This window comes from Callorhinus ursinus, unplaced genomic scaffold, assembly GCF_003265705.2.
Source record: "Callorhinus ursinus isolate GAN/ISIS: 27379988/994484 unplaced genomic scaffold, GSC_fseal_2.0 scaffold6, whole genome shotgun sequence".
Classification (NCBI taxonomy): domain Eukaryota; kingdom Metazoa; phylum Chordata; class Mammalia; order Carnivora; family Otariidae; genus Callorhinus; species Callorhinus ursinus.
The window spans coordinates 75,045,289-75,060,015 of record NW_027397068.1 but is presented as its reverse complement, the minus strand read 5'-3'; the positions used below and the strand labels follow the sequence as shown (position 1 = coordinate 75,060,015).

General features: G+C 40.1%; 1 protein-coding gene and 1 long non-coding RNA gene across 7 annotated transcripts in view; one reads left to right on the top strand and one right to left on the bottom strand.

The window, feature by feature from the left end:
• The window catches only part of PACRG (parkin coregulated), a 582,662-nt gene that overhangs the window by 368,378 nt on the left and 199,557 nt on the right, over positions 1-14,727 (bottom strand). The gene's annotated exons all lie outside the window — the stretch shown is intronic.
• Positions 3,515-4,816, top strand: LOC141372933 (uncharacterized). The gene is made up of 3 exons (XR_012378462.1): positions 3,515-3,644; positions 4,159-4,238; positions 4,706-4,816. It is a non-coding gene; the product is annotated as an uncharacterized lncRNA (long non-coding RNA).

The window sequence follows — 14,727 nt, the reverse complement described above, 5'->3', positions numbered from 1 at the left end:
CCATCCTAAACTTACCAGGTAAATATCAATCCAGCTATGGCTAAGATTGGCTATTAACTGGATGTTTAAAAATTTTGTAGAATTAATGACAGAAAATGGTATCTTATTGGTATTTTTAATATGCACTTCTTTAATAGAAGAACAACTTCTAAATACCAACTTTAAAATAATTTACATTTATTATTTGGCTAAATTTTTGCTCCATTTTTATTTGTGCTATTTACCTTTTTATTTTCAATTTGAAAAAGGTATTTTTATGTTGGTGACATTATTTGCTTGCCAAATGTTTACAAATATATTTTCTCTGGGTCTATCCTTCAACTTTAATCTATAGTTAAAGTATCTGTGGCTCCATGGAGTTTTGAATATTAATATAATAAAAAACCCTACTAATATAAATGCTATTATATTTATGTTTAATACATTTTTATAGTTTTTTTTTAAGTCCTGAAATTTTTTGCTATATTTTTCTTAGGAACTATGTAGTTTTTTTATTTTTGTGATTTTTCCCTGTTTTCATTTCCAGCTGGTCATTGAAATAAAGAAAAGTGCTTTCATTTTGTGTATTTATTTTATATTCATCCATCTTACCAAATTCATTTGGTATTTCTAATAGTATTTAACTGAGTATCTTGGGGTTATTTTTGTTTTTAAATAATATAGTCATATAACAAAATAATTTTATCTTCTTTTCATTATTTATTTATTCACTGCACTTTCTTGTCTTATTGCATTAGTCTCTAAAACAATGTTAAATAATAGAAATGAAAGCAGGCATATGTGCCTTATGCCAAATTTTACTGTCAATGACTTCAGTATTTAATCATGAACAGTTGTTCTTTTCTTGAGTTTTCTTAAACAGGAGTACTTTTTTTTTTTTAAAGATTTTATTTATTTATTTGCGAGAGAGAGAATGAGAGAGAACATGAGAGGGAAGAGGGTCAGAGGGAGAAGCAGACTCCCTGCCGAGGAGGGAGCCCGATGCGGGACTCGATCCCGGGACTCCAGGATCATGACCTGAGCCGAAGGCAGTCGCTTAACCAACTGAGCCACCCAGGCGCCCTAAACAGGAGTACTTTAAAATTTTCTATCATACTTCATTTTTCTAAGGTATTTAATACTTATATCTTAACATTTATTTTAAAAAATAATCTTTAATTTTCACCTCCTTGACTGCTTCTTTTCAGTTTATATCAATTGCTCCTTCTCCTTGTTCTGCATTTGAAGTTTTGGCTGTCCTCAAGATCTAATTGTTGGTCCTATCATCTTATTCACACTCTTTCCCAAGAAGCCAGCCAATTGCCTGAGGTTTCAGTTAACACCTACATGCCAATTGTCATGAATGGAATGTGTGTGTCTTCCCAAAATTTATATGCTGAGCTCCCAACCCCAGTGTGATCGTATCTGAGGTGAGCCTTTGGGAGGTAATTAGGCCTTGAGGGTAGAGCCCTCATGATGAGATTAGGGCTTTACAGGTAGAGACCCAAGAACTTGCTTCCTCTTTCTCCTCTCTGCTCTCTATCACATGAAGACACAGCAAGAAGGCAGCCTTCTGAAAGGCAGGAAGAAGGCCCTTACCAGACACCAAATCTGCTGGCACCCTGATCTTGGACCTCCTAGTCCCCTGAACTCTGAGAAATAAATGTTTGTTGTTTAAACTACCCTGTCTGTGGTCATTTGCCATAGTGGCCTGAGCAGACTAAAATGCCAGTGGTTCTCATGTCTACAAATCTGGCTTTAAGTTCTTTTTCTCACCTCCAGCGTTTTATTACCATTTTTTACCTAATATCTTAACCTGGATACCTTAACACTGTTCGATCTCAATATTTTTAAACCTGAATTATCTTTGTGCTCAACATTCTCTTTTTCCTATGACTCTCACAATAGTTAATGACAGCACCATCTACCAAGTCATTTAATCTGGAAAACTGAGAGCTATTTTCAACTACCTCTCTTACTTACTCAACCCTGATCAGTTATAAAGTCCTATCAACTCTACTTAAAAATATCTCTCAAACTCTTCTCATCTTTCCACCCACAGTACAACTATTTTATTCTGTTCTCATTATGGCTAGACCCATTCACACCTTCCAGCACCACTCAACTGCAGTTCATCCTTACAATTGTTCCCAAGGTTATTTTGTTAAAACACAAAACAGTTTTCCTCTTCTACATAAAAATCTCTACTGGACTTTTAGACCTTCAGAATATAATTTAAATATTAAACATGGTACACACTGCCTTTCATCTTTTGGAAGCAATCATTCCTCCTAATCTTATCTTATGCCTCTTGCTGCCATTTCTCACTACAGTGAATTGCCCACTGCCTCATGCGCTCAGGATTTCTCAAATACACACTAGCTCTCTTTCATCGTTATACCTTCTCTCTCTGCTCAGCCTCCCTGTGCGGCCGTGGCTTCCTGCACACCTCCATGCTTCAAATCCTGTCTCAGAAACCCAGCCCCGTGCAGCCTCCTGTCCCACTCTGTTTTCATAACATACTGTGTTCCCACTTCATGTGGGACTGCAGCTTTGTATTCACAGCACAGCACTCAGTATGGGAGTAATAATATTTGTGGACGGAAGGAAGGAAGGAAGGAAGAAGATCTTATTTGAATTAAATTCTTTGTTTTAGATCCAACTGTTCCTAAAAACAGAACTAAGTCAATAACAAAAAAATGTTGAGGTGATTATGAAGAATAAACTAAACAAAACTGATTTTTAGTATACAAAAATTGTGAGCAGAATTGAGTAACAGAAAAAAATGAAGAATTATGCCGTATGTCAGCACACTTATCTTCAGTGAAAAGTGGTTTAGAGAGCAAAAAGAATAAATGGAAAAGCTGAAGTAAAACATGAAAAATGAGTAAAGTACTTTATGCTTTGTAAACACTTTATTGCATTTAAAGTATGAAACAAAGCATAAAGAACAGATATCCTGTACAAATGAATTTGGGTAAAAACCAGATGATGAATTTTCTTGTGTAGCCCCATTGTACTTACCACAATATCACCTTGTATTTTAAGGCATGTAATACATACCATTCATTTGTTATATATCAGGGCATATTTATGTTTACAATAGCAAGTTTTAACTATTATTAAGATAATTAAGCTTAGATCATGGTAGCAATTTACATGAAGGTGACCGGGTGCCTCCCATAGCCTGAGTTACCGTCTGTTGGCTCATGGCTCCCCAATATGTATTTTCAGCTTCTTAACCAGCAGACTGACTACCTGGACACAGTACCAGGCATCCTCCAGGTAGGACACAAGATCACAACAAAGTCCGCTCAGATTGCTGTAGTAATGCACTCGGAATTCCACCACATCCACTGATTTTCCCGAAGTTTTCAGCAAAAGGCAGAAAACAGATTTTGAGTGCCAGAGAGCTCATTTCTGTAAGACTCAGTCACAGCAAGCCAGGGCAATCTAGCTGTCGCTATGGAGCCCTCACCAACGGGAGTGACTTGGGACATGGACTCTGGGGGTGATGGCCAGTTTCAAGTCCCGTAAGCGCCACTCACCTACTTACCAGATGGACAACTGACTTCATCTCTCTAAGATAGGAGGTGACAATATCTACCTCATAAGGCTGTTCTGAGGATTAAACATAAGGTTCTGAGAAATATACTGAGCATTACGTAAGTATTGGCTATTATTGATATCACCATCATTATTATTGGAGGAAGTAGAAGGCATGTCAATAGGAAACAGGAACAAACCAGAAAATTCTGTATAACAACTAATACTTGTATTTAATGAAGCTCAAAGAGTTCATAGAAACTATGCTATATTTTCAGTGGTGTATAATGGATAGATACCATATGTCAGAAGAAAATTGGTTACAAAATGAATCATTGTAAATGAAGGAGGTGAGCTCACAATTTTAAAAATTCAGTAAGGAAACAAAAGCAAAGAATCTGTTTGTGATAACCGTAATATTGATTTTCAAGTCTAAAATTTTGTATATTGATTTTCTTAAAGTAGGATAACATGGATAGGTTGCTATATTTTTCAATGTCAAATTTATTTTGGCATTATATTTTGAATTCTTGTAAGAAAATATATATTTTCAACATATTCTTTTTTGAAATTTTGAAAGTAAAAATGGCTTGCTATTAATTATACCACTGTACCCCTTATGTTCCATTATAGAGATAACATATGGTGGCACCCCACCCTACATTTTCAGTGAGAAATGATGGTTGCATCATTCTCTTTTGATTTAAGCTTTGGTAAGTCTGTAAAGCCTATATTTTTAAAATTTAAAACCATTTCACAGTTTTAAACTATTTTATAACTATGATTTTGCTTGCAGCAAATTCTCCAAAACTGTCTTCTAATATTTCAAAAGAAAAAAGATAACTGATTGAGAGCAAATTTAGAAAATAATCACTAAGGGATATTTCAATAACTTGAGTAAATCTGTAGCTTTTGGGATTGTTTCCCTTTCTTTCTTTACGAAACCTATAATTCTCTCCTGACTGCAAACCCTTTTCACTTCATCCCCTCTGCCTAAATAATGGGACTTGCACAGTTATTTTTCTGTTCTTCAAAAGATGCATCATTTTGTACACACACACACACACACACACACACACACACACTCATACAAACACAAGCAAGTCATTTTTGATGTTTTGTAAAAAGCAGTGTTACGGATGACTTTCTAATACCTTCTTCTTAGTCTCTATTGAAACAGTGGCTTATTGCATCATAAATATTCTGAGTGACACCTGAAAAAAAGTAGATAATACTGGAATATCTGATCCAGGGGGAAGAACTCAGAAGAGAATCTTAAGAAGGAAAACTAACAACTTTAAAGATGAGATGACATAACATTTCAAATAAAAGAATTGCCTGGCTTGCTACAAAACAGTAGTAGGCGTCATGAACCTGATGTTCAGTGCAAGGGTGGAGAGTGAGGAGAGTCGGTCCTATAAACAGTGGCTGCCATTAAAACAAGAGTCACCACGCACGAGATGGGTGAGGGAAAAAGAATGCATCACACTCACAGAGAAATTCCACATCCATTTTCTCACTTGAGTTTCACATTGAGACAATAATGTGAACTATTTAGGGCAGATCCCCTTTTACTAATCTTGCAACAATGGACTAAAGCCAGAGAGAGGCATGGTCTGTCTGCTGTCTCATGATGGGTCAGCACTAATACCAGGACTGGGGCTGGACCCCACTCGGAACAGTGCTCAGTTGTCTATGTTCTAGATTTTTTTTCCTCTGTGTCAATGGTATAGGTTTAAAATAAGTTTCTCCCTACCAGGGGACCCTTCCAACCTATTTCTTATTCCTGAATTAACAGTTTCTGCATGAATATGACATGGTGGATTAAACATAAAAGGATCAGATTTATAAAAAGCTGTCTTCTGTTAATAAACACTTGGGATTCCTAAATGCCACAATAAGCATTTAAATACAAAAAATCATGATGGCAACTATCAGGATTTCAGGATTCTCCAATGTCAGAGCACACGGTTTTCATTAGTGTGCTGGGTACAGAAGACCATTCAAATATTGAGTAGGTAATTCCCCAGCTTTCTGTACAATCACTATCTAGAATCTCTAGAAGGTACACCTGGCCTTGAGATAGCTGGACTCAGCAGCTGTGTTATGAAATCTCCTTACCTTTCAAGCCAGGAGAATTTCATACTTTAACTTCAACGGATGCTGTCCAGGTGGTATCAGAGGGTAGAGCTAGCAGGTTTGATAAGCCCAATCTTCTGCAGGTGCAGGGGGTGGACCGAAGCAATCTGTTCAGTGCATGATTTATAATGGAGATACAGCGGGTCAATGCAATTGCAAGGACACATGATTCCATGCTGGTGTTAACAGAGAGGGTGCCGCTTACTTAGATCGTAGTGGACTCTCACAGATTTGATCATGGTAAGTAGCCAACGAAGGAAGTGAACTCCGGAAGAAAAGGTGGAGCAGACTTGACTGGAAGTGGGCAATCTTGAAGACTCTCCTCCAGCACAAGTCACAAACTCACAAAACCTTATAAGACACCCCCAGCACAAGTCAGGGGGTAAAGGAATAAATGGCCTTAAGAAACTTCACTCAACTGCTGCATAGGAGGCTGAGGACACGTTATTTTACAACGAATCCCTGCAGGGCTAGAAATGACCTCAAAGATCACCCTGATCCGGTTTCTTCATCTTTTTTAGATGAGGAAATCTGAGTTTTGAAAATTTGAGACTCGTAAAAATCTTAAAACCAATGAGAGAACTGGAACTAGATGCTGGTTTTCAGGTTCTGGCCCATCTTTCCGCCCTCTGCATCCTGGCCTGTCCCCACATGTGGGGACACTACGTGGCCGCTGAGTGAGAGGAATATAGATCTGTCACTTGAAAGAACCATGAGCCCTCTGGTGACAGTGGAGACAAAGACATGGGAAGGGAGAGAAGAAAGGCAGCATGAATACACGGCAGGTTCCCTTCACAGGAGCCTCGGAGATGCAGGGACATTCAGGGCAATGGGAGAGCTTGTCTTTGACTTAATGAAAACGGGGACAGAGTGGGGCTTGGTAACAGAGGCGTTCGCTCCTCCCCCATCCCTAGCCCCTAGTGATAATTGTATGGAAAAGAATAATCGTTTGTGGTTTGGTAATATTAAAAACTTCATCCAGTAAAATTTACTTTGCAGAGAGGTTGCTTTTCTTTTACATTTTCTAGTAAAATACTGACCCTGTTTATGTGCACTTCTGAAATTCAGGGTAAAATTCCGGAGAAGGAGGCACCACTTCCATGAATCTACAGTCCCAAGAAAGGTGATGGCAAGGAAACTTGAGGCTGCGGCATTTTAGTGGCTTCTCTTTTATGCTGTGTATAAATTCTTTGTGCTCAGACACTGGTTTCTCCCATGGCATTTGGGCGAGTCCACAGATGCTCACTCACAGATCCTCATGACTCTGCTGTGGTTGGTGTGAGGCAGGCACATTTGATCACTGCTGGCTCTTCGTCTATAATGAGTGGCTTCACAGGTTACAGGGATTGACAGTATGGCCCATAACCCACATTTCGAAAAGGGCAGAACTGCAGCGCAGATGGGAAGGTGACAGGAGGCTCCACAAACCGACACCACGGCCCCAGCCAGGATTTTGCCACCGTTCCTCCTTGTTCAGTTCTTTATCTGCCCACCTCGCCTCTCTAAAACTCTCATCAAGTGCAACTTGCAAATAAAAAGCCTTCCCCAGGAACGCTCCGTGACAGTGAGGGAAGTTCAGTCTTTACAACCTGAATTTATGTTAGGGAAGCTGTTATTATGAAGCAAAATTGCAAATAGTTGTGGAGACTGGATCAAAACGACCACAGCTTTAAGAGTCAAGTAAGAATGACGTCCGCATCTTTACCCAAACTCGCTTTTACTTATGGAAATATTAAAAATTAAATGTATTTACCAAACCCACAGACTTTGAAACAATGTTGAATTACAGCACACCCATGCCCTCTTGTTGGTTACTTCAGTCAAAGAATATATGGCTTAGGTGACAGGGGCAATGCCAGTATTAAATTTTGCTTTATGTTGTAATTTTTACGTGTTTGGGATCTGAATTGTGAGGAGAAGTATTTCATTCCTTTGATTTACAGTGTTCAGAACAAGGAACTTTAATTTAGCTCTTTCAACAACTTTTGAGAGATAAAAGTCTGGGAAAAGATACTGCTGGATGCTCCCAGATTGCTTACAAAGTTGTTTTGAACAGACAACTAATGAGAAGCATTTTCTTTTCTTTTCTTTTTTTGAGACGCATTTTCTTAATCTGATATTTATTTGGCATGATTCTCCTTGGGTGAAGTGGCTAGGGATGAAAGTGAGGGGGGAAGCAAGGGGAGCAAAACTATATAAACATCCGTGTACTTGTTGCTACCTAGGAAAGCAGCTGGTTTCTTCGATGGCAGTTGAGATTCTTGCTAATGAGACAATGGGGAGCAGTGAGCTACAGCAGGTTCAATACTGTCAGCCTGCTACAGGGTAACCTGCTCCGTGGAACCTTAAGTTTGTGCCCCAAATAGGAACTGGAAATACCAATGTACTCCCCCCCGCCCCACCGATAGTCTACTCCAACTGTGCTCATGTATTCATTCAGAAAGACATTCCTTAGCCCCATGTGGTGTTTCCAGCGGCTTCTGGGGTAGGGGGCATCTGCACAACCTGGGGGATAGCTCCAAAACGGCTGAGGGTCTCAGAGCAGGAAGAGAACTTAGGGATCAACTGTTCTCATTTCTTTTCTTTCAGATGAGAAATTGAGGCCCTCTTCATCAAAAATCTAATTCACATAAGAAGGAACTGTTTGCATGGCATGGCTACATACAGAGTTTGAAAATTTAATTTAAATGGCCATTGTCAGACCTCACATCCAGCTACTTCTATGTAAATACGTTAGGCACATAACATAACAAGCTTACTGGCACCTTTCATGTGACCATTCATTCATTAATGCACTGATGCTGTGTGCATACACGGTGCTGGGCTGTGAGTCAGGGCTTAAAACACAGGCATGCTTCCTGCCCTCAGAAAACTAACTTTCTTTCAGGGACACCTGAAACAGGCAGGCAGACAAAAATGGCCATTTCTGATAAACACCCTAACAGAGACACACTTTTGCTTCATTCATAGCATTTACCATAATAAATTGCAACTGAGATTATAATGTGGGGAGGGAGATGGCAACAACTATAAAAAGAGGAGTCAAGAAAGACCTCTTGGAGGGGGTGACATTTAAGCTGAGGTCTATATAGTGGGAAAGAGCCAGCCATTCTACGCAGAGGGAAAAGCATTGTAGAGGTCCCCAGGCCTTCACACAGGAAACGGCTAAGAGGTTTTTGTTGTTGTTGTTGTTGTTGTTTTAATTTTTATTTGTTTCTTTGGGAGAGAGCAAGAGAGAGAGAGCACAAGGGATGGGGGAGGGCCAGAGGGAGAGACAGGCTCCCTAAGCAGGGAGCCCCACATGGGGCTCGATCCCAGGACCCCAGGATCATGACCTGAGCCGAAGGCAGATGCTTAACCCACTGAGCCACCCAGGCGTCCCCTGGCTGAGAGTTTTTAACAAATAGAAAGGACTCCAGAGGGGACAGAACTTATTTAGCAAGAAAAAGGTAAAGAGTTTGATTTTTAAAATTAGTATGATGGAAAGTCATTGCAGTGGAGTGACATGATCTGACTGACATTTTAAGCTCACTTTTGCTTCTTGGAGATACTGGATGGGGGACGGGTGGCAAGAGAGGAAGTAGAGGGACAAATGGGGTCAGTCGCAGGGTTCAAGGCAAGAGGTGATGGTGGCAATGGATTTAGAGAGAAGTGGATGGGTCTAAGATACATTTGGAGAGACTAAATACCAATGGAGACTAAATACCAACACTAACGGCTTGGGGGTAAGGGAAAGAGAGAAACCAAGGATGACTCCTGGCTTTCTGTCTTGAACGCCTGACTAGCTCTCAGTAATAAATAGATTTTCTTTGAAGTTCATAAGATTGGAATATACCACATATTATTCAAATGAATAAAATTAGTTAATGTACTTCTATTAGTGTCTCACTTGCTTAACCAACTGAGCCACCCAGGCGCCCAGAAGCTAGTTTCAGATATATTCATTTGTATATCTAAACACTATGAGATTTCCATGCAATTCCGAAGTAAATACACAAATTCCTGCTGCTATGAGCCAGAAGAACCTATATTCCAATAAAGAACCACTTGTAATTTAATTTATTAGTCTTCTTCCTAACTAAAGCAAACTCACAAAACCTTACAAGACACCACCAAGCAACAAAATATTTAAAAATGTCATTCTGTCAGTTAAAATATGTATTGAGCACTACAGATTTATTATATTCTCAGTGTGTCAGCATTTAGGATGTAATGATCAACAAAACAGAGACGACAGGCTAGTGGGGAAGTAGACATCACGTGAACAGCCATGAACAATCTGTCATTGATTATACGAAGCAGAATGCTGCAAAGATAACTGGAGCCATTGAGATATAATGTGGTACTGGACCTACTTGGGGTCACAGAAGACTTTCCCAAATAAGAGATGTCTTAGGAAACAAGATGAACTACTTGTTTCCAGACTTTTATTTTCTTCTATGATATCCCTAATAAACTCCTTTTCTGTGGTGCTCAACTGTGCACTTATTCATCCAACAAATGCTGAACATCTGCTTAGCCAGGCAGAGCCTTCTCTCACATTCTCTGCAAATCCCCAAACCTGGATCAACCAAACTTGCTTCTGTCTTAAGCCCTGGCAGCAAGGGAAACCGTGAAAATCTGCATGTCAGAGCTACATAGCATTTCTTTTATGTGGTTCAGATGTGTTCCCCCCACTCCGATCCCACACCTTTCCCCCACCCTGGAGCCCACGAATCCATCTTCGCTTCCTTATTCTCAGGAAACGCCTTTGCTTTCTACTTCAGAAGGTAAAAAGAAGAGGTCAGTGGGTATAAATTCCTTCTCTTCCCTCTACTAAACTTAAATATTATTTGAATCCAGATCTGTCATTGCCTGTTATGGATTCCACCTTTCAATGCATCACTATCATCCATTCCTTGCTCTCTTTTCCCCCACCAGAATCTTTAGTACAGGCATTCCTTAACTCTGACCTGAAGACCTTAATAACTTACTTTCTGGTCTCTCTGCCATCAGTATTTTCCTATTCATCTTCTATGATGTTATCAGGGAGGTATTTCCAAATGCAGTTATACTCATACTATGACCACACTTCAACAAAATTTCTTGGCTCCGCATAAGGATAAAGTGTAATCACTGATGCAACCATTTGTTTCTGTATCTGCCCTTCACCCTACTCCACCCCAACTGTGAGTCCTTGGAGCACTTTCATCTTCATACCCCAACCCCACTGGGCACACTTCCAAATCACAGCTTAATAGTTCCTGTGTCCTACCACACTCTCTAGAGAGGAAAGCAACAACAGATAAATAATTACAGTACAAAGTGAGCTATTTAAATTCAAATGTGTTCCAACTACTTGGAGAATTTCCCAGAAGGAACCCCCCTGTGACAGTGTCACCTCCTCAAACATCAATTCCTGTCATTTTTCAATTTCTAAACCCATAATTCTAACTCCATTGGTCACTCGGTGGGTAACTTCCTAATCTTAGCTCAAGACCTTGCTTGAAAAACTGCCTTCTCTTCACTTAGTCCTTAGTGCACATGGCCAAGTTACTTTTCTACATACAACATTGACCATGGTTTCCCTCTTCCAAGAGCTCAGTTTTGTCCTAATGCATTCAAATCCAAGTCAAAAGCTCCATGCAACCAACCTGCCTTGGAATCCTCAGATGTCCAGAAAATCTGTTGATGGCTCCAAACCCTTTCTTTCACCCTTCTTTGGCTACCCACTGCTCTGGAGTGTTCCCCTTGGGAATTTAGATCTTTTGTTTTCTCACTGAAGCCGTTCCTAAATCCGTATCTTTCAGTGCAAATGCCACGGATTAACAAAAAAAAAGAGGTCTATATGATTTCACTAATGTGATATTTTTGTGATGATTACTTTTCATAAAAATAGCTAAAAGTAATCAGAGTTTACTGTGTGCTGAAAATTTTGCTAAGCATTATCTCATTTTACCTTCAGAGAAACTCATTTGTTTTATAGATAAGAAAACTGAGCTTTAATGAGATTAAGTCATTTGCTTAATCTTATTTAGCTTGTAAATGGCAGAGCTGGGATGTGAAATCACGCCTGATTCTACAGTCCAGGATTTTAACCACCATAAAAACATCTCTGCTCCTGCTTTCACTGTCTTGTGTTCCAAAATTACCGGTCTGCTAGTAAATTTCTGTTTTGTTTACTTATTCATTTTCCAACAATTCATTGACTAAATATTTATGGAGTTCCAGCTCCCCCTGGCAAGATACAGCACTAGTCTCGATGGGTTGACCAAGATAATGTAGGACAAGAGTCTTTTCCCCAAGGGAATTATTACGTAGGTTGAAGTAGTGCTATAAAGGTGACAGTGTACATAGTTTCAACTCATGATACAACTGACATTACAACTGCAATGAAATAGTGTTGGAAAATAAAAATGCTGAAAATATGCAGGTCTGGATAGAGTTCTCCAATATTGAGCACACTCCTGGGACTGGTGAATTTCAAGGCCAGTAAAAATTGTTGAAGGGCCACAAAAAGATATGTATGTATATATTATTTACATATATGAATAGCTGTCTATACATACATTTATGCATACACATTTAAATGTTAATTTTAAGTATTTTTGTTTTATTCCATGTCACTATGTTCATATTACTTTGAGCCAAAAATTTCACATAATACATTTGTGATCCCTGAGAATCTCACTGGCACCTTACAATTGTTGGATCATATAATGAGAGATTAGAAATTCCACACTTTGATATTTGCACACCCAAGACATAAACATCTTTTAATAACTGATATAATTACCTCTTGGAGAATCTTTTGTTACATAGACTTAGTCCTTAAAAACTACATTCTCTAAACAAATGTGATCTTTCAAGCTATCTTCACCTGCCCAAATATATATCTCCATGGTTTTTATAAACAATTCATTACAGAAAAGCTGCCTTTCTTTCCATGACTGTTTTCCCCCAATTTGACTTTTACCCAATACTTCCAAAGACATCTTCATTTTATTGTAGCAAACTGGTGTCACAAAAATGAACACAGCTCTATAAACAAAGAACATTAGCCCTCAGAGGGACCCTAGAGGTCTTCTCACAAAAGCCCCTTATTTATGAGCCAAGGCAAACAGGGCCCACTGAAGGCAATTTCACTTTCAAAATGATCCTGAGCATGGGCATGTTCATGGCCAGGAATTCGGTGTAGGTGTCGCTGTCCACCTTGTCCCCAGTGACTGTCCTTTGCCTCCTGGCACAAATATTTACTATAACGCCCAACCCTGTTAGCCACACTTTCAGAGGAAAGATTGACATCAACAACTTCCTCAGAAAAATATACTCACTCATCCCTTCACCTTAAAATATTTATTAAGTGCTCAGGTATGTTAGCCACTGGGGTATGTATAAACATGAGTAAATCACGGTCTCTGCCTTCAAGGGGCCTTATACCTTGCTAAGGGGAGCTGCACATGGAGATGCATAAAATCACTAACATTTTGCAGAGGCTGGAGAGAATGGGCCCAGGGTGAGGTGGGGCCCACAGGAGACAGAACGTTAAAGAGAGTATGGCCAGAAAAGAGTTCATAGAAGAGGGCCACCGGGCCTGGGCCTGAGCAGAATGGGAAGGTGTTGATCATACACATGGAAGAAGAAAGGGAATTCAAGGATGAACAGAACTATAAGCAAAGGTGCAGATCACTTTGGTTCAGGAACTGCAAGAAATGTATGGTTGGAGCACTAAAAGGTGCTCAGGGGACCCAGTGGGAGACAAGACTGAGGGTAGGCAAGGGCTGGTGCACAGAGAGCCTTGGGTGCATGAAGGAACTTGGGCTTTGACTTGTAAGAAAGGAGAGTCACTTAAATATTTTAAGAGCATTTGCAGTCAGGCTCTCAGCTTAGGGTTAGGTCTGATTGGAAGGGCATTAGACTAAGGGCAGGGACCCAGGGAAGCAAATAGAAATGGGGACAGTGAGGGAGAAGGTGGTCACTTAGGTTGACTCAGACTAAGGCTTGGGTGACGGGGCAGAGGGAGTGCTACCAACCAAAATGGGGGAATGAGAAGACGGTCAGATGTGGAGTGGGGGTGGCAGAGTCAGCAGTGATGAAGGAAAAGGAGAAGATGGAGAGTTTGGTGCTAGAAGAGAGGTGTTCAAGGTGCCCATGCAACCAACCCCTGGATGAAAGAGGCCAGGATGCAGGAAGATAAAAGGATTTGCTGCTCTGGAGTCGTGGATCCAGATATAATCACAGAAACTCTAGGCTGTGTTTAATTACAAGGTCAGCCTCACTTGCAGTCATGGATGTGTGCAGCTGGATACTTCACTTGTAATGAGGCAATCAGGATTTGGGGTAAGCTCATTCTTCCCTTAGAAGGTTTACTTAAGAATCTTAAAAATCCAACACGCTCTTGGCGAGCACTGACACCATGAATGTGACAGGGATGGCATATATCGAGAAGGTCCTGAGAGCTTTCCCACTGACCCCCAGTGGAAGCACTGCAACTTCCTTGCATCGTGAATAAATTCACAGGTTTCCAAGTGATGACAAAAATTCAAACAGTAAGTCCTCACTTGTCCAAAAAAGTATTCTATCTCCCTAGGCCGTAGTAAAGGATTCTGGCATGGGCATATCGCCTAAACCAGGCTAATGTGATGCATCCTAAATTTTGGCTTTAACTCTTGAAAAGAGAAATCACCTTCCTAATGGTGTTGCTAAGCTACCTGAGAATGAAGCCTACACCAAGGAAAATACACCTGAACAATGGAAAAAGAGACCAGGGGTTCATGGCATTGTTTGTGTCTCTGGCACCAGCCAAGCTGAAGCAATATCATCCCTGAACTTTTTAGTTATGTTAATCAATAAATTCTTTTTTCTTGTTTAGGCAGTTGAGTTGGGAGTCTGCCACTAGGGACCAAAATTGTCCTGAAAAATTCACAAGGATGCTGTGTGTTCTAAACCTAATCCTTGGGATCATGAACAAGGATAGGATAAATTTGATGATAAGATCTGATATGCAGGAATGGGTCAGGCTTTAAGGCAGGCTGACCTGCCACCTCTCCCTGCCTCCATGCGCTAGGCAATGCCGGCCAGCCC